Source organism: Pleurodeles waltl, chromosome 1_1, assembly GCF_031143425.1.
Source record: "Pleurodeles waltl isolate 20211129_DDA chromosome 1_1, aPleWal1.hap1.20221129, whole genome shotgun sequence".
Classification (NCBI taxonomy): domain Eukaryota; kingdom Metazoa; phylum Chordata; class Amphibia; order Caudata; family Salamandridae; genus Pleurodeles; species Pleurodeles waltl.
The window spans coordinates 25,046,848-25,065,017 of NC_090436.1; the positions used below are offsets into that span (position 1 = coordinate 25,046,848).

Sequence of the window (18,170 nt, forward strand, 5' to 3'; positions counted from 1 at the left end):
TGATCACAATACCATTTGTATTATAATACAATAACATAAGCAACACCAATAGCTCAAATGATCACAAATGCAAGACCTATTGCATTGCAAATGCTTGTTGTTCCCTGGGATCACAAAACGAGTCTGGAGTGGTCCGAACGCCCCCCACTTTCTTCGCGCAGGGTCGGACGGATAACTTCACTGCTCGGTCCCTCCTCTTCAAGCCATCACCACCCCAGCTTTGCCTGACCGAGCCCCCTTGTCCCGCCACCCAGTCGTATGCCTGGGTTACAAGCTTCGTCCTGTCGAGCCTTTCACCAAATAACAGAGCGAGGTTTGAAACGCGTGGGTGCACGCACCGCCTTTTAGTGATAAAATGCTCTAGTGTCGCGCGAGTGACCTTTATAGAAGGGGTGGGCGCCGGTAAACTCCGCCACGCGGCGGTTGGCAGAGTTTTTGCTGAACTTGAATCGCAAAACTCCGCGAACACCACCCGCGGAGCAGTTTACCGCCCACCCGTAATTTAGAATACCTGTATTTTTAGTTTTAATAAGGTCGTTCTTGTCTTTAATATTGGTGATTAGAAATGTGTTTCTTTTGAATTTCAGATAAGCAGAGGGTGATTTACCCGCCTCAGTGTGGTATAGGAGTATTTAACGCTTTCTGAGATTGGACCCTTAGATGACCCCGTTTATTTTGCTCGTACTTCAAGGGTTTCAGCCTATCCAGGAGCTTGGAATTGTTGCTGTGTCTGTGTTGTGCTTCCAGTGTTTTGGTTTAAATGCTTAAGGTTGCAATGTCTCCATTTCTCTTGGTCATTCTGCTGATAGCTAGGCCTCGAGTGTAGCATTTTAGGGGAGCCCATAGTGTGATTGGGGAAGAGACCAGGGTGTTCTCCACAATAAATAATTTAAACTCTTTGGATAGGAATGCAATCTCTTCAGCATCTCAAGCACTTCAGTGTTTAAACACTAAAAATTGGATTTGATCGGGGCTTGAGAATACATGAGTCATTATCACTGCAGTGCGGTCAGAGACGCGTATAGGTGCAGTTGAGGCCTCAGGTACAGACTGTAAGAGAGTAGAGCCTACAAGTAAATAATATATATGCGCAAATAGCTTGAGTGTGGCAGGGAAAAGAAAAATAAATCTTCTACTCTCGAGTTAAGTATTCTCCATATATCATTAAGCTTATGGACATTCCAAAAGCTCTGCATGGGCTTTGGGTGGTTTAAATTTAGCCGAAGAGTGTGGGCCATGTATCTGCTCCATCGGGAAGTTAAAATCACCCCACAAATAATGGATGCATTTTGAGGAGTAAGCTCTAGTTTTGAGTTAGAGATGCTCAGAATTGTGGGGTGTCTTCATTGGGAGCTTAGATATTTAAAACATAGAGCTCTTTTTTGCCATGCTTTCGTCTAGTTAAGAACCTTCGTTGTCTTGTTCAGATGAGATGATTGATAAAGCAGGCTTTTTAGAAATGAGATTGACCCTGTTTTTCTTACCCACGGTGCCTTAACAGGCTGTCTTCTCCCCAGCCATACCTCACAGAGAGTAAATTTTTATTAGCAATTTTAGTTTTCTGCAACATAATTATATCACCTTTAAGCTTGTTACAATATTCACACTTTTTCCACCCCTTGGCCTGGTGAATCAGGCGTTGGACTGTTGGCAAGTCAATCAATCAATCAGGATTCTTATAGAGTGCGGGTAATCACCCGTTCGAGTCTCATGGGGGAGGTGGGGGTTCTGCAGCTCAATCAAACTGCTGAACGGCCGGTACAGTCGAAGAGTCGGGTCTTGAGGTCCTTCCTAAATTGAGCCTGTGAGGGAGGTTGCCAGAGATGAGCAGGAAGAGAGTACCAGGTCTTAGCTGCGAGGTAGAAGGATCTTCCTCCGGCTGTGGTCTTGCGGATCCGTGGGATGGTGGCTAGGGCCAGGTGAGTGGAATGGAGTTGGCTGGTGGGCGTGTGGAAGACGGGCGGTGGTTGAGGTATGCAGGTCTGATGTTGTGGAGGACCTTGTAGCCGTTCGTGAGGCTCTTGAAGGTGATTCTTTTGTTGATCGGAGCCAGTGGAGGTCTCTAAGGTGCCCGGAGATTAGGCTGCAGTGAGGGATGTCCACAGTAAGTCTAGCAGCGGCGTTCTGGATTCTTTGCAACGTCTTTTGGTGAGAGGCTCCATTCAAAGTCCACTCAGTAAAAGACAGAGCAGAATAGAGACAGAGAATAGAAAACCACAGAGGAGAAAGGAAAAAAGAACAGCCCCAAGACACAACCCATGAAATCCACCGCACCACCAATCGACAGCAGGCCGTCTCAAGGAGATGAGGTACTATGAATGGGATAGTGTAGGAGACCCAAACAATAAGATACGGATGAGAGAGGTGTCTAGCTAGTACATGTGCTAATGAAGACCAGCCATATGAGGAGACCCAGAAAGAGGATAAAAAAAGATGACATGACCTGGAGGTTTGCGAAAGAGAAGGGTCCCGTATGTGAATTAGTGTTTTTGTAAATGGGAGCCAAAACACATGTAGTAGTTGTTTAAGTGACCATGCCTGATTACGGTGTATGGTTTAGAAATGTTTCCAGATTTGATGCTTCAAAAAAGACCAGAGTCTGACCTTTGAAAAGAATTCTGAATTTTGAGGGGCCCACAAATGAATGTGAGATGGACTTTTCAGATAGTCTTTTGCGGAGACCCAGGAAATACTTTCTTTTAGCTATGGTGTCCCGAGCGAAGTCCTGGGAAATGGTGATTCTGGTATGGTTCCTTATGTGTGCGCAAATGGGTTCTGCATGCTGTTGCTTTAGGAGTTTCAAAATCATAAGTCTGGGAGATGAGGGATTTCCGGGTTTGAAACTTAAGACGCGATGGGCACGGTCAATCTCAAAGTCCTTGGAAAAAGTTATGTTTACTGTTGTGGGTATCCATGATTTGAGGAAGGCAATTGCAGAAAGCACTGTATCCTCATCACCCTCTGGGAGGCCAAAGGTACAAAGGTTGCTTAACCTTTTGCAATCTTCCAGGTCCGTTATTTCATGCTCAAAAAATATATTTGCTTCGTCCGAACTTTGGGTTGCCTGGGCATGGAGGTTACTCTTGTCTTCCAAGGTGCTGATTCTGGATTTTGTGTTAGAAATTATGAAATTTAGGTCTTTCAAGTCTTTCCAAATACCAGCAACCTCCACTTGGAGTAGGTCAATATTTGTTATGGTTGTTTGTACAATGTCAAGGATTGTGTTTACTTTTAGTAGAATTATCAGTTTTGTAACTTCGGATCCTGTTAGGACCTCTTTAGGTGGCTTTGAACTCTTCGTCTTTATGATCCTTCCCCTCTTCTATGGTAACTGTCGTAATTGCACTGGTACCTCCTGTACCCACGATCATGCACCTTCGGTACCACCCAAATGCCAGTAGCCTTTTGATCACTGTTTATAGAGCCAGGCTGATGAGGCTGTAGAGAGAGACCTGAGAGAGAGCGTGCTGAAGGTGTGAGACACCTGCGAAGATAAATGTTGCAGTGTGAACTCTTGACAGTCACGGACAGCCGCAGCCAATTTGAGATTAATGGAGATTCCAAGAGTTTGAAGGGGTGGAGCTAAAGATGTCCAAAATGGCATCCAGTTGGATAAACTTGTCATGGCACTGGTGATTAGGGAGCATCATTGCTGCGATTAATGATAAGGAATCGAGCCGGAGAGCGGAGGGCTCAGCGGGGCTCACACAGAGGCCATCTTGTTCGGGTCCATACCAAGCGCACCCGGTGAACATGGATTCTAAACACCTTTTTAACCCAGTGACAGCCACTGTGAGAAATCACACTTACTTCAGCCTCAGTTCCAGAACTCTTAATCGTGGCCTGTTATAAACACGATAGCAACTTATTTCCAAGTATTCACCGTGCAAGAGTGATGTGCTTCACAAAAAAACTATAGAAACATAACAACCAATAAATAACAAGCAGTCTTAGGAAATGGAAGATAAAGTTTAAAATATGAAGTGTAAACAGCTGACTTGGATTACCGTAACATGTTTCACATTCATTATTCTGTGATGTCATTCAGGGTTGAAATGTGGGCAGAGTCACTTCCTCGGCCCATGGCATTTTGAGGCATTGAGGCAGGTGCCGGCCTTGCGGGCAGACGTCCGCACTACAGGGATACACAGGTCTCAGACACAGCCATGCACAGGTTTCACAGGCAAGCACAGGTCTCACAGGCAGACACAGGTCTCACAGCCACAGGTTTAGACAGGCAGACCGAGGCATACATAGGGCTGACATGCACAAAGGTATATTTAGGTCTCACAGGCAAACAGGCAAACAGGCATACACTGGTCGCACAGGTGCACACAGGTTTCCCAGACACAGGTATATATAGGTCTCAAAGGCACAGGAATAGACAGGCAGACACAGCCATGCGCAGTCTCAGGCATACACAAGTCTCACAGGATCATGCAGGTCTCCCAGACACAGGTATATATAGGTCTCACAGGCAGACATAGGTCTCACAGGTATACACAAGCAGTCTCAGGCATACACAAGTCTCACAGGATCATGTAGGTCTCCCAGACACAGGTAAATATAGGTCTCACAGGCAGACACAGGCGCACACACTTACACCTCACGGACAGGCACAGGCCTCGCGGACAGACATAGCTGACAAGTGCCCAGGTTTATGTGTGACACTTTGAGCCATCCCAGGATTTTAGTCAACAGCACCTGTCTTTCAATGGATTGTAGCTTCCCTTCACACACTGCAAGTTTAGCGTGAGTTTCACACACTGCAAGTTTAGCGTGAGTTTCACACACTGCAAGTTTAGCATGAGAGTTTCTCACACTGCAAGTTTAGCGTGAGTTTCACACACTGCAAGTTTAGCATGAGAGTTTCTCACACTGCAGGTTTAGGAGCTATGCGTCACTTCTTCTAAAATTGCCCCTGATTGGTGTCCACAGGCTGTTTGCAGTCGTGGCCCGTGTAGGGGCGTCTACTACAGGCTGCCAGTATCCATTGTTTATGTTTGTATTTCGTGAGAAGTATGATGACACTACGCGCCTCACACACAGTGTGTTAGCTCATATAATTATAGTTAATTGCAGATGAACTCTTTTTTTTTTTTTTTTTTAATCAGCAATCCATAATCAGCAATGTGTGGCACGAAAAGCTCAGTGAGTTATGTACTTCCTGCTGAGAATTACATGAGCCCTGCCCGTCACAGGTTAAAATCTGCACAGCGGTGGTTTGGTGACCACAATATCCCTAATGGTTTGGTGACCACAAGATCCATAGTGGTTTGGTGACCACAAGATACATAGTGGTTTGGTGACCACAAGATCCATAGAGGTTTGATGAGCACAAGATTTGTGTTTCTTTTTCTTCCTTCGCCCCTTGTTTTCTCTGGTCTGAGTTCTTCTCTAAGTGCAAAAGACAAAGTGCTTCTGAAAAAGGAGCAGGTATATTATCATTAATGTTAGTTGAGCATCCCTCATCAGGACCAGCCTATGTTCCGAGCTCACATCAGAGCTCGTGTTCGTGGTCACGGATTCCTGTCTTAATGTCTTTTTTTCCTAACGTTTCTCTCCTTGCGGAGGGGTTAAACCCGCGTACGGAGGTGGTCACCTGCCCAAGTTTATAATCACTTTTGGCTCTCAAATGTTGTGCAGCTTTCTTTTCTTAATCGTTTCCTCCATCAATAGTGTACTCTCACATTATGTTCACATTTGTAATCAATCAGGAATTTGTAAAGCGCACTACTCACCTTGAGGGTCTCAAGGCGCTGGGGAGGGAAGGGGGGGAGGAGGTGCTGCTACTGCTCGAACAGCCGGGTCTTGAGAAGTTTCCTGAAGGTAAGGAGGCCTTTGGTCTGACGCAAGAGTGTTCCGCGTTTTGGCGGTGATTGCATCCTGATCACTATGTTTGCTCAGTTCATCGCAATATTCTATGATTTGATCTACCATTACCTTTCTATCAGCTTCTCTATCATATTTACCTAGAATATGCATCAGAATAAAGAGTCCTCTGCCCATTCTTCCACAGAGCTGGATTGGAATCCTCGTGACTCGGTGTGCGCGGTATATTCTCTTAGCTCGGTCCACAACGTGTGCGGCCAGCATCCAGAGACCTTGCAGTGATGTGTGTGTCAAGAGAGATGCTAAGAGGACATGCTACACTTCCTGTTATTAAGAATTAATAATTTAAAGAGTAGTCTCTCTCATTCCCTTCTTCCATTACATCCCTTTTATATTCCTATTTAGAGATTATATTGATAACTGGCAGTGTAGGACCTCTGTCCATAGTTTTAGCCAAAATGTACTTTTGTTGACGGAGTCGAATGCCTGTCCCAGACCTATAAAGCACATATACACTTTCTTGTTCTTTATTGTGACATTTAGTCCACCAGTAACTCAAACCAAAAGCAAGCTTTGCAGTTGAATTTTAATTTACAAATCCTACTTATACCTTAGGCCAGGTCTGATTTGTTTTTTAATAGACCAGAAGTCAAGGTGAGACAAAACTACTACTCATATCAGCAACCTTGTTTTGTTTCATTCACCTTTCACCAGAAATTTGGAACCGAAAATCCCTTGCAATTTTCTCCACAGATAATTCCTTGGATTACTGTATGCCAATCCTGCTGAATTTTGAAATCCTTGAAGGACTCCCTCTTGCATGCTTGCATTTATGCCCCGCCCACCCTTTTACCTATTAGGCCACCAATTCCTTTTCGTATGTGTTGCTATAGGAATTGCTATGGTCTTCATCCTTTTCATATCTTCTCCATCCTGCAAATATTTTGAGGGGGTGCCGGCTGCCATTTATATAAGTTTCCAAAATATGTGGACTTTCCCTAATATATAAAATCACTGATTTTTTTTTAATTAAATTATTTTCTGTTTGTTTTTAACAACTTCTTAAACCTCTCTTTTTCCATATAGTATTTAATCGAATCCATCATTCCGTGCTTCTTGTCTATGTTTCTTACCCTGTGCTTTGGCCCGCTTGCAATCTTGACCGATCCACGCATCTCCTTTTTTGTCATAACCAATGTTGTGCGGTTGTTATTTTCCTTTCTGTACTTTCAGTATGTGCAGTAAGTTGCTGAGCCCAGTGGGTTTCTGCCATTGAGAGTTGGCAACCACTAGAGACAAAGTTGGTGCCCACCCCTAAAGAATGGACCAGAAGGGTCCTACAGGGGTTATTTATTTAAATGGTCCTCTTTCCTTTCCATGGCCTTGCTTGTTGTGCCTTAAAGGGTCCCTCAGTCTAGAGAAAAACTTCTTTTCCCCAGACCTGCACTGCTAACCATCACCTACAGTAGATGTTATACAATGCTGCTTTGTTTGATGATGTCACCTGGCGTTTTCAGATCCTTTGTAGCATCACTGGCCTTTACCTTTTGCACTTGTGCCAAGGCACCTCCATCCTGCTTGGAGACATCCTTACCTGTAGCCAACAGTGCAGTGTATGAAGCGGTCCCATTGGCTACTAACCCCTCACGGTGTCTCGCTCTGTGTCTCCTTAGCTGCCAATGGTAACATCTCCTACCAATAGACTCTCCCATTGTGTCGAACTCTGAGCTGTTATGCTTTGTTTTACCTTAATCGGGCATTTGTTTTTAATAAAGGAGCGTACTATTAGTGCTTTTTACATTTTAAGTAGCCTGTGACCCCTGCAAATTTACTTCGCTTTCCAAAACAATTTCTCGTTTTAAAAACATGGATGTTTGATCAAAATTAAGTTTAATACATTAACTTAGTATAAATAATTTAGTATAAAAATACAAATATTTGTACAATAAACCTTGGTAAAAATGCCAATTGGTATCATCTACTGCAAAAAGGTAAAGTTTTTAGAAAGTAAAAACAAAATGTAACACCGTTTCGCGAATAATCAAATAAAAGAAATGTCAAAGTGTGAAGAAACAGTAAAACTCATGTATAAAAATGTATTGACAACAGGTTAGTAACACTCCCAATGTCTTCCAATAATTGAATGTTTATTTTCTTTTTTTAAGTTGACGACTAACGAGAAATATTAAAAGGTTTAACTGGTGTGTCAATTGTTAGATGCCAGTCCTTGTTTACTTCTTACCTTCGCACTGCTCTGTTAAATGTGCTTTGTGAAAGAAAGCACCGCCCTAATAAATGGCACACATTTAGGTTGAGCAAAGCAGCGCGCATGCACTGCTTTTCGACCTGTTGTAATCTATTCTGTGGGCTTTAAGTACACCCATCACTTTCATTAGTTCCTGGGCTTACCTTTCAAAAATCCCTTGATGTCATTGGTAAATGCTTTACCTTTGTCCCAACTTGTTTTGTTACACCTTGCAGACTGACCCTGTTACATGGATTATTCACCACCGGCCATATGCTTTAGTTTAGGCGAACTGCTTTTTTCTTCTGTCTCTCCTATTCATGCTCCAGGTCCACCATGGCTCTTTCAAGTTTCATAAAGCGCAAACTTGATCAGTGGTATTCTAGCACTTGTCACATTGTTCACACTGTTACCTAATCATAGTCATTTCAGTTTTGTTTTGGCTCTCCCCGTTATGCTCCATGGCTTTCTAAAATCCCTTGTAATTGGTAAATGCTTTATGTTAAAAACACAAAAAGCCTAAAGGCTGATTTCCCAGCACAGGGGGAGAGCCGATACTACAATATTCGCTGCTCTTGGGAAACTCGACCCATAATGCTTTGCAGGGCATTCCTTTTACAAAACATTTTTGCTCATAACTCAGCCTGTGGTGGTCCAAGGACAATAGGACGATCTTCAAAAGGTTCACCACAACCTGCTTTTTCTGTCTACATCATCTCTGGGTCCCCACACTAGGTTAGTGGGCACCCCAAAATAATAACCCTTCCTACCATTTAGTGTCTTTTTAAGCTCTCTCATGTCTGGAACTTTTGTTTTATAGCTGTGAGTTGTTTTTGTTATAAGGCCTTTGTTTGTAATATCAGCTAAATATATGGTTTACTGCATTATTTTCTGCCATTCTGTTTTCAAGTGGTTATGACCTCTAGGGGCTATCTATATGGTTACATGAACAGGTTTCTTCCAAATGCTATTTTTGTTGTGGAGTCCTCTAGGGGCTGTTATGAACTATACAGTCTAATGCCAAAAGTTGATTTCTGATAAAGGATTTTATTGGGTTTACATGACGATTGTAAATGTTTTATTAATCTCTCATTATTACAGTTATGACCACAATTCAGGCCAACTTTACATCCTTATTACACTATGACTGTTTGAACACTTGATATGTCTGGGTGACCCTTCTAGTTTATTTCTCTTGTTAGTCCTCCGTGGCTGTCTTGCTTTTGTGAATTGTGTTAGCCAGCCAGCAGCTCTGATAGTGGGGTGGTGAAAGTGGCATTCTATTGGAATTAGCATGGCAGATTTAAATGAGGGTACTAAATGGCTACATTTTCATTTTTTGCTGCAGATAGAGGAAGAAGGTAAATGGAAGTGGTTTAGTTATATGCAGGGCCACTGGAATTATGTGGCAGGAAAAGACCAAATTATGAGGCAGGGTTGACCAATTTATTTGGCAAGAAAAATAGCAATAGTGCTATCTCAAGCAAATGCGAGACCTATTGCATTGCAAATGCTTGATTTAAATCTGCAAACTAACAGCAAAGGCTGAAAGGTACAGTCTGAATTCAGCATAGCCGGTGCGCTCAGTCCACCACTGCAGACAATAACTTACAAACCTGTTCATTGCTGGATTACGTCACTACCCTGCCCGACTCTGTAGCTGTCCATCTGTGAAGAGCAGTAAAAACATAACTTTTCTTTACTGGTGTGTCAACTCGAATAAGAGTTTATTAGGAAATGGTTGGTCCTGATGGTTATGGGAAACTAACAAGTGGGGGAAAACTAGGGGCATGCTTTTGCTTTAAGATCCATTTTATGCAAGTTCGGATGTGAGGACGATCTTGCTGGGGTTGGGAGGAAGAGGTAAAAGGAGACGGAGGACAGAGCGAGTGAAACTTCAAGCACTTATGTGGAGTGTTCAAACACTAACAAAAAAGTACTTGGTCCATGCTCTGGGAGAGGGCTAAACACAAGAAGGGGTGTGACGCATGCATGCCATGGACGAGTGGCGTAAAACGTACGAGAGCCACATTGGAGCGAGTGAATGGTAAGCCTATGGGTGGGCTGACGTCCACAGATTATAAACATGTCTCTTCCAGACAGCGCATGCGCTGTCTAGCCATGACCTAAAAATGTGCTTAACTTCCCACCCCCATTACCCCTGAATGTGTACAGACCACCCACATCCTTTTTGTACTTGGTGTGAAGAGTACCTGGCTCATACTGTGTCCAAAGTGGAGAGTTTGGCTGACCTTTCATGGCTACACATGTCCATGTGCCAACAGTGCTATCCAGCAGGCCAGGTCCAACTCTCGTGCTCTAAGCAAAGAGGAGCCCCCACTGCGGTGCCACAAGCCCCAGCATCAGCAGACCCCGAGCCCCCGGCCCAAAGACAACCATTCCTGCGACAAGTGCCCATGCCTGTCCAGTCACACGCAGAGAAGGGTGCTGGCAGAAATATCGGGTTTCAAAACGCCACCTTCTGGAGGGTCCCTTGTGACTTCCAACTGTAAGTGGCTCACCCTTCTCCGGCACATGGATGGCTTCTGTCCTGCTCGTGGCGTCTCTCTGCCACCACTCCTCAAACACTAGTAAAAACCGCAGTCCTCAATGCGACAGGATGTGGGGTGTGCACAGGTCTATGGGTGCATTTGTGAGGACCCCTATATTGTAGCGGCATTAAATACCCCAGCCCCTTTGTGACTCCCCTCACCACCCGACCGGAGACGTCACTGTCTTAGGTTGATCAGACATGCGAGAGGGTCGGATGAACGTGCACATTATTCACAGAGTTGTCAGGCTCACATTTCATCTGGCCAGCTTATCACACCAGAGACACAACTTCACATTTACAGAGTCATCTGCTGTGCTGCCTCGCCTGCAAAGCCAGGGCCGGGCGCATCAACAGTCAGACCCTGGAGCTTTTGACAGCAATGTGGCGGGATCTTATATATATATCTATAACCTCTCGACCAACTTGGTCAAAGTGTAGTGTGCACTTCCCACTGTCGGCGGTGGACCAACCCTGAACAATAGTAAACCATCAAACTTTTACAACGCCACACTCCAGGAGAGGTTAATAATGGCTGACCATGAGCAAGACCTGTTGGTTGAAACGTGTTGGTGTATATGGCAGCATTTGTACTTTTTGAATAAAGTGTATCACAATATAACTCTCCTGGAGTGTGGCGTTGTAAAGGTTTGTAAAGGTTTGATGGCTATATATATATATATATATATATATATATATATATAATATTTATATATTTTCAGTCCAGTGATCAAGGTCAGAAGCCAAGGCAAGCGAAACTTGTTTGACAGCAGGAACTGAATAAATTTGTTTGTGCACCAAAGCAAGCACCGGAACCTTTGTGTACGCATACAAAGGATTTGGAGGAAGGACTTCGTCCGTTCCCACGCTAAGAGATATATATATATATATATATATATATATATATATATGTCCTGAATCTACTTCTACAGAACCAGAGAAATTCAGCAGTTATAGTTACCTGAGCTAACTATATCTTGTGCCCCTGTAATGCACTGCTTATGACATCACATATTACATCACTCATGTCATAGTCAGTGACTTCACTGATGACATCTCAAATGCTTTTTTAACGTACAATACCTTTCATTACTATAGGTTAATCCAACCACCACCGCACATGGCAGAAGGGAGTTGGCCGCAGCCTATCTCTCTGGGTGTGAGAATATGTGTGCATCAGTGTCTGAGTGGGTCTGTGAGTGGAAGCATGAGAGTCTCAATGGGTGTGTGAGTGGATGTATGAGTGAGTGGATTTGTGAGTGGGTGCTTGAGGGTCTGATTGAGTCTGAGTGGGTGCTTCATTGTAAGAGTGGGTTAGTGAGTGTGTGCTTCAGTGTCTGAGTGGGTCTTTGAGTGGATGTGTTACTGTTTGAGTGGGTCGCGGAGTGGGTATGTCTGAGTGGGTCTGTGAGTGGGAGCGTGATGTCTGAGTGAGTCTGTGACGTGGTGTGTGAGGGTCCGAGTGGGTCGGTGAGTGGGTGCATGAGGCTCTTGAGTTGTCTTTGAGTGTGTATATGAGTGTTTCAGTGTGTCTGTGTGTGCATCAGTGTCTCCCTGGCTCTGTGAGTCGGTGCATCAGTCTTGAGTGGGTGTATGAGGGTCTGAGTGGATTTGTGAGTGGGTGCGTGGAGGTTTGAGTAGGTCTGTGAGTGGGTGCGTCAGTGTGTGAGTGGGTGCATGTGTCTGAGTGCATGTATAATGAATGAATTAGTGTATGAACGGGTCTGTAGGTTCTCTTCCCAGTTTTTTCAAATTTGTGAATATTTTGTGAATAATTTGTCAATATTTAATAATTTGTCAATATTTGCAAATATCGCGCATGGTGACCCAAAATTATTTTAAACCCATATTTTGCCCATAAAACAAACCTATATCACACTCCTTGGATCAGGGTACCTTCACCCTGACCGCTTATGCCACTTTCAATTAAGATTTTCACCCCTGTGTACTGTGTCCCGTGAAATAAAATGGCAGCCTTTCTAGTCAGTTTGTGGTCAGCCAATTACATTGCTTCTTTTCGCACGTGCAGTCCTGAAAATTGGCAAATATTTGCAAACTATTCGCGAGCCCAGATATACAAATTTGCTTTCCCTTTCATATCTCCTAAAGTACTGGATGGCTTTTCACCAAAGAAGCATACTGAAATCTAGCTTTCTACCAAATTTTGTGTATTTCCGTTCAGGAGTTCAGTTTGTAGTCGTGTCTAAAGATCGTATGAAAATTAACATGGGAAACACAACTTTTTTGACCTCCCCACCTTATATATATATATATATATCAAAGACATTCCAACTGTTCGGACCCAGCGAAGATTACCAGTTGATATTTCCCAATGGTAAGCCACTCTCTGACCACCCACAACTTCAAAGATGGAGCAGTAAAATTGGAAAACTGGCAAGATTAGGAGGCCAGCCCACCACTTACACATTCCAAAGTGAAATTTAACAAGAAGTTGTCCTGCTTAACAAAGCTTCACGAATGACAGATACAATACCTTACCTGTAGAGCAGACACTATTTGGCACTACAACAACAATTCAAACCCTTTCTATGTGGAATGTGTACAGCCACATTACTTCAGCCATCCTGCACAGCATCAGGGATTCTGTGCAATTTATGTAAAAACCATTGGCAAAGGCAATAGGTCCCAAAGGCGAAATCTATCGTTTTATCAATACCTGTTTCTCTCATGCCGACTCTCTGCTCCTCGGGCCATCAGAGCTGTTTCTCCACTGACTGTACAGAAACAAGGAGTGGACAGTGTGACATGGCAAGCAACAGAGTCCCTATACTGAGTATCAAGGAGTGGGCGTCAGGGGGTGCCCATGTACAGGTGTCGGGGGTATGAGGATACTGAGGGACAGTAAGGTCCCAGAGAGTGGAGGGCTCGCTGTGCCTGAGAGTTGACATCTTCGATGGACTGGTGGGTACTTGAGTTGACTTCCAGGAAGTTCAATTTCTCAGGATACCTACCTTGGAGACTGAGTACCAGTACTCTTCCTAATCCCCTGAAGAGGAGGTGAACTGGCAGGTCCTCTGTGTCCGACACACAGGCCACCGCTGTGGAGGAGAGGGGGTGGGCAGTATTCCTACCCCGGGTAATATCGCGACAGGTCAGTGCCGAATGCGAGGTGCTACACTGACACAGGCACATTTGAGTCTGGTGGCTCAGTGGACTAATGCATGCTGTACAGGAATCTGTGTTTCACCTCAGCCTTTCATCCTTCTGAAGTTGATAGAATGAGTACAATTGAATTGGGTTACAATTAGCATGTTATTCAGCACCATAATCCCCTTCTTGTTGAAAGTGCGCTTTACAATTACACAGTATTTGTCCTTTGCCCCAGATTCTGTCCTGTTCCTGATTAACTACAAACATTACAGCTTTAACCTGAGTTGCACGGATCCTCCCGGTGACTGATGATCATCATGCTGGCAGGAGTGCCATTTCTTGAGTTCTGTTTTTTCGTCCCTCCTAAGATAGGACATGCACTGTCTCTTGCAAGACATTTTGCTACCTTTCAGGGTGCTTAAAGGCCACCCATTGCTTACCATTGGCTGACCTCGCTGTCTCATTAACTTGCTTCTTGTTTGTGAGCTTCCTTCCTCATCCTGTGTTTGCCCCTCCCCTGGAGTATAGATTCATTACTTGTGTCCTGGCACTTTTCTTTTTCAGGTGCTACCTTTTTTCTTTTGGCCTAAGCACTCTACAAGAATGCATGTGTTTTCCTGCTGTATTCCTCATGTACTATTTCCCTCTATGTTCCTTCCCAACTCCTTCCAACCACCCTCCATTGTCCTGGTGGCTGTCCCAGCCCCTCCTGACCACCCACCATTGTCCGTCTGCTTGCCCTCAGTCTTCTTGCATACCCTGAGTTGCCTGTCCGCTTGCCCCAGACCGCGTGCCTACTCTCCGTAGGCTTTCTCTTTGGCTGTCCCCCCACCCCCTGTTGTCCATCTACTTGCCCCCAGACCCTCTCGTCCGCCCTCCATTGACCACCCACTTGCCCTAGCCCCTCACACCCACTCTCCATTTTTCTTCTGCTCCCACATCGTTCTCCTCTGTACTCACCTCCCCACCCACACCCCTCTCTCCTACTAGTGTTGTCTCTGGGAGCACAGAGCTACCAATTGAAAAACAAGCATTGGCAAAGCCAATAGGTCTTGCCTACTCAAGAGCTATTTGCTCTGCCAATATGTTTCAGCCATATTGTCCGCCAGTGTGCTTACTGTTCAGCTTGCTTGTTTTGTAGAGTAGAGTGCATTAGCATACAGTATAGTGGTGCAGAGTAGAGGTGAAAGGTGCAGAGTGCAGTGTAAGAGTGCAGTAAAGCACAGTAAATTAGAGTGGCGTAGAGTGCAGTGACATAGAGTGGGTTGGTGTAGAGTGGTGTAGGATAGAATGTAGTGGCATAGAGTGCAGTGGTGCAGATTAGAATGGCACACAGTAGATTGGTGTATAATTCAGTGGTGGAAAGTGCAGTGTTGTAGAGTAGAATGTCATAGAATGCAGTGGGGCGCCAATGAGTGCAGTGGCATAGGATGCAGTGGTGTAGAGTGTTGTAGAGTATACTGACGTACAGTGCAGTGGTGCAGATGTAGATTAGCATACAGTGCAGTGGCACAGATTATTCATTTAGAGTACAGTGGTTTAGAGTGCAGTGCAGTAGAGTGCAGCAGCGTAGAGTAGAGTGGTGCAGAGTGGAGTGGTGCAAGGTTGATTTCAGTGGTGTAGAGTGCACTGTACGCCATTCTATTCCACTCAACATTTCATTCTACACCACTTCAGTGGCATAAAGTTGATTGCTTCAGAGCTAGTGAAGTGCATAGAGTTGAGTGCCATAATGTGCAGTGTTGTAAGGTCCCTAGATTGACGTAGAGTGGATTGACGTAGAGTGAAGCGGTGTAGAGTAGAGAGGCATAGAGTGAAGTGGTGTATAATGCAGTGGATCACATTAGAGTGCAGTGGTGTGGAGTAAAGTGGAGTACGCATGGTGTGGTCATTTACTGCCATTATAGACAACACGTTTTCATTTGAAATGACCATTACATTTGCATAGACATACAGTTTTGCAATAAAAGTATACAGCGCACAACCTATAGTGTGTTGAAATGTCATCTCGTAGCATAGTGATTGTTTTGATCTGCTTAAAATATTTGTTCCCACCACACTTCACAGCCTTCGTCCTGCACACACTCAATAGCCAGCATGATTGTCATAAAAATACTCTTACTTTGAAGTTAGAGAAAGAAAAGTCAACACCAAGCTCCCTGGAAGACAGGGCTTGACATTTGTGGACCAGTGGAAAGATACAGTAAATAAGGTATGGGCCACGTAAGGGACAAACTCAAGCTGGAGACCATAAAACAAATAAAACCAGCAAACAGAAAGCCAGAAAATGTGAGTTACAAACCACAAAGCCAGTGGTAAGCAGTGGGCTGAATGCTTCCAAGGGAAGCTTTCTAAATATGCAGGCGGTGTCCTAGCGCCTTTTTATTTATTTGTTAATTATAATTATTAGTTTTAGCCATGCTGCACAGCAGTTGTGTTGCTGTACATCATGACTATGAAACATTGGCAAAGCCAATAGCTTCCTGTAGGTGAGACCTGTTGACTTTGCCAGTGCTTGTTCTCTGAGGTTTATATTTGTCACCTGCAGGATGTGCACACACAAACCTCTAAATATAGTGCATCAATCCTCTCAGCAACCTTCCTTTCACTTCTTCACTGCATTGCTTTAGACGTTCTGGCTCCTGATGCCGCAGCCAAGTTTTTAGTTATCTTGAACAGTTGCTAACCTCCTCCGATCCCTCCATGAGCGTCGAGGGATCTGACTTACTTTTTCTTACCAGGTTTTGTGAGAAAGTAGCCTCTTTTTAGCATGGTTACCCCCCTTTTTGGCCTGTTTGCCAGTGTGTTTGACTGTGTCACTGGGTTCCTGCTAGCCAGGACCTCAGTGCTTATGGTTCGTGGCCTACATGTCAGTATGTTTCACTGATTTTGTCAGTATGCTTGACTGTGTCACTGGGATCCTGCTAACCAGGACCCCAGTGCTTATGTTCTGTCTGTTCCCAAATTTGTCACTATATACTGGTAACCCAGTACTTCATCCCGAATTGGCATACTGGTGCCCCCTTATAAGTCCCTAGTATATGGTACTTAGGTACCCAGGGCACTGGGGTTCCAGGGGATCCCTGTGGGCTGCAGCATTAGTTTTGCCACCCATAGAAACCCCATGCAAAGGCTTCTTCAGGATTTCCATTGCAGCCTGTGTGTAATGGTGCATGCACAATTTCACAGCCATTTACACTGCACCAGGTCACTTATAAGTCACCTATATGTCAGGCCTTCAGACCCTGAAGGCGGGGTGCAAAGTACCTGTGTATGAGGGCACCCCTGTACTAGCAGACGTGCCCCATGTCGTCCAGGCCCATTTTCCCAGACTTTGAGTGCAGGACGCCATTTTACATGTACACCTGACATAGGTATTGACCTATGTTCAGTTTCAAAATGGTAACTCCGAATATGGCCAAGTAAGGTGTCTAACAACTGGGAATTGTACCCCAATACTGATTCTAGTATTGGTTGTACAATCCCATGCACTCTGGGGGCTCCACAGTGGACCTCCAGTACTGCCATACCAGCCTTCTAAGGTTTTCCAGGCAGCCCCAGCTGCTGCCACCAAACAGACAGGTTTCTGCCCTCCTGTTTCTTGAGCGAGCAGCTCAAGCCCAGGAAGGCAGAACAAAGGATTTCCTTTGGGAGAGCGGTGTCACACCCTCTCTCTTTGGAAATATGTGTCCCAGAGCCTCTGGAAATGATTTGAAGGGCACAGATGGTGCCCTCCTTGCATAATCCAGTCTACATTGGTTCAGGGACCCCCAGTCCCTGCTCTGGCATGAAACTGGGCAGAGGAAAGGGGAGTGACCACTCCCCTGTCGATCACCACCCCAGGGCTGGTGCCCAGAGCTCCTCCAGAATGTCCCAGTGTTTTGCCATCTTGGATTCCAAGGTGGTAGGGCACTCTGGGAGCATCTGAGTGGCCAGTGCCAGCAGGTGACGTCAGAGCCCTCCCCTTTTAGGTGCTTACCTGTTTGGGTGACCAATCCCCCTTTCAGGGCTAGTTAGGGTCTCTCCTCTTGGTGTTTCTTCAGATCCGGATTGCAAGACTCCAGCAGGAATCCTCTGCATCCTTTACTTCATCTTCTACCAATGGAACTGAAGCTGAACTGTTCAGGAACACTACAAACTGTAACAAAGAAGCAAAGACGACTTCTGCAGCATTGTAACTTCAGCTCCTGCCAACAACTGCAACAGTTTCCAGGTTGTGCATCCTCCAAGGACTGCCTGCCTTCGGCCTGCACCAGAAGAACCGAAGGAATCTCCTGTGGACTGATGGAGTCACTTCCCTCCTTCAGCAGGCACCTCTCTGCAGCGATAACCGTGGTGTGAGTCCCCTCTCCAGATGAAGAGTGTGGATCCAGCAACACAGGTGGTGGACTAAAGTCACCCCAACAGCCCCAACGTTGAGCTGTCTCACTT

The 18,170-nt window shown here is 44.9% G+C and overlaps 1 protein-coding gene across 1 annotated transcript in view; it reads left to right on the forward strand.

Annotated features, from left to right (window-relative positions):
• The window catches only part of LOC138257541 (LYR motif-containing protein 2-like), a 59,124-nt gene that overhangs the window by 23,030 nt on the left and 17,924 nt on the right, over window positions 1-18,170 (forward strand). The gene's annotated exons all lie outside the window — the stretch shown is intronic.